The sequence below is a fragment of the Chiloscyllium punctatum genome, chromosome 21 (genome assembly GCF_047496795.1).
Source record: "Chiloscyllium punctatum isolate Juve2018m chromosome 21, sChiPun1.3, whole genome shotgun sequence".
NCBI classification, from domain to species: domain Eukaryota; kingdom Metazoa; phylum Chordata; class Chondrichthyes; order Orectolobiformes; family Hemiscylliidae; genus Chiloscyllium; species Chiloscyllium punctatum.
In genome coordinates, this window is record NC_092759.1 from 41,457,716 (window position 1) to 41,460,301 (window position 2,586).

At 49.1% G+C, this 2,586-nt stretch overlaps 1 non-coding gene across 1 annotated transcript; it reads left to right on the top strand.

Moving 5' to 3' along the window:
• The first annotated feature begins 2,159 nt into the window (after positions 1-2,159).
• On the top strand, positions 2,160-2,241 carry trnas-gcu (transfer RNA serine (anticodon GCU)). Its single transcript has one exon. It is a non-coding gene; the product is annotated as a tRNA-Ser (tRNA).
• The last annotated feature ends 345 nt before the right edge of the window (positions 2,242-2,586 follow it).

Sequence of the window (2,586 nt, forward strand, 5' to 3'; positions counted from 1 at the left end):
TGAGTGATATGATGCATTTGTACTGATCCACCTTCTGACATAATTTTCCACTTCACTTCAGCCCGGCCTAACTTCGCTATCTGACACCATTCCCGTTGTCTGGGTGTTAAGCGCTGGTCCCAGATCCAGCCTGCCCTCACCCAAAATAAACACAAAATTCAGACACACTGTGATGAGTGCAATCAAGGGACATCTGCACTCCGAAGTCATTGATTATTCCTAGGAGAAAGTTCGGACTGCAGATGTTGGAGATCAGAGTCGGGAGTGTGGTGCTGGAAAAGCACAGCAGGTCAGTCAGCATCCGAGGAGCAGGAGAATCAACGTTTCAGGCATAAGCACTTCAACAGGAATAAGGCTTGTGAGTCGGGACTGAGAGATAAATGGTAGGGATTTGGGGTTTGGGGGAGATCGTTGGGAAAGCCATAGTTGGATGAAGGTGAGGGAGAAGATGATAGTTCCGAAGGAGCAGTGATGGAATGGGTCCAGAGGGCGGTGCCAAGTTTGAGGCTTGGGACTTGGGGCAAGGGAAATGAGGAAACTGATCAAATCCACACTTATCCCGTGAGGTGACAGAGTTCCAAAGCGGAATATACGGCGTTCATCCTCCAGGTATTGGGTGGTTATGGTTTGGCGCTGAAGGAGGCCCAGGACCTGCACTCTTTGACGGAGTGGGAGGGGGAGTTGAAGTGTTCAGTCACGGGATGGTGAAGTTGGTGGGTGCGGGTGTCCCAAAGATGTTCTCTGAAATGATCTGCAAGAAGGTGTCCTGTCTCCCTGATGTAGAGGAGACCACACTGGGTTCAACAGATGCAGCAGATGACATTGTAAGTTGTACAGGTGAATTCCTAACGAATGTGGAAGGATCCCTTGGGGCCTGAGACGGAGATGAGTGGAGTGGTGTGGGAGCCGTTTTTACCCTTCCTGCAGTGGCAGGGAAAGATGCCAGTAGTGGGGTGTGTGTTTATTGGGGGTTGTAGACCTGGCGAGGGGCTCGTGGAGGGAATGGTCTTTGCTGAATGCTGATAGGGGTGTGGAGGGAAATATATACCTGATAGTGGGTTCTGTATGGTGATTGCAGAAGTGGTGGAGTCTGATGTGTTTCATGCTGAGTTTGGTGGGGTGAAAGTTGAGGACCATGGGATTCTGTCCTTGTTGCGGGAGGGGTGGGATTTAAGGGCGGTGGTGAGTGAAGTGGAGGAGATTCCCTGGGGCATCGTAAACCACGTGGGAAGGAGACCAACTGGGACTTTCTGAGGTGGAATTGGTCATCCTTCGAAAAAATGCACTAGAGGCGGAGGAATTAGGAATAAGGGATGGTGTTTTTACACGCGTTGGGATGGGAAGAGGTGTCGTATTGTTAGCTGTGGGAGTCGGTGGGGTTTTAATATATGTCTTTCATTGGTCATTCGCTGGAGACGGTGATGGACAGGTCCAAGAAGTGGAAGGGAGTTGCCAAGAAGATCCAGGTGAATTTGAGGTCGGGGTGAAAGATCTTGGTTGGTGGATTGTTCAACCTCCTCGTGGGAGCAGGATGTGGGGCCAATGAATTCATCAATGTCGCGGAGGAAGAAGTGGAGAGAGGTGCCAGAGTAACTGCGAAAGACGGACAATTCCACATATCTGACAAACAGGCAGGCAGGCATAGCTCGGTCACACGTGGGTGCCCATGGCTACACATTTGGTTTGGAAGAAGTGGGAGGATTGAACAGAAAAGTTGTTGAGGGTGAGGACCAGTTCAGCCAGCTGGATGAGGGTGTTGGTTGAAGGGTACTGGTTGGGATGGGGCGAGATGAAGAAACAGAGGGTATGGAGACTTCCGTCATGGCAGATGGATGTGCAGAGGGGCTGGATCTCCAAGGTGAAGATGACGCGTTGTTGACCAGGGAAATAAAAGTCTTTAGTGAGATGAAGTACATAGGTGGTGTCACAACCGTAGTTGAGAATTTCCTGGACTGGGGAGACAGGAAGGTGTTGAGGTAGGAAGAGATGAGTCGGGTCAAACAAGCGCAGGCATAGACAGCAGGTCTTCGGAAGGAGGTAGAATCGGGCAGTGCAGGGTTCATGGACAATGAGGTTGGAGGCTGTGAATGGGAGATTCCCCAGAGATGATGAGATTGTGATGGTCTGGGAGATTATGCTATAGCGTTTCGTGGGTATGCGACGAGGTGGCTGAGAGGTTAGGGCGATGGACTGCTAATCCATTGTGTTCTGCACGCGTGGGTTCGAATCCCACTCTCGTCGCTATCTTTGGATTATCACACTGTCTTATTGAAATTGGAACTCCAATCGTTAGTTTATCTGCATCGACCAGATTATAAAACCTCAAAGAATAATTTGAGACTGATGCCTGAATTTAACGACATGTAGACTGAATTGGGATAATAAAAAGGAACGCGATTGTCTTTTCCAAGTCAAGTTACTGTGAACGTTAATCTTATGAAAGAGATCCAGGGAAGCCAAATAACGAGAGATGTGATGTGCATATTTAATGCTATGGGATTCGTAATGAGTGTTTTGTCTCATGAAATCTGGAGCAGGTTGGGTAGAAGTGATTCATCTTGGTGATAAGAGGACAGAGCGAGACCA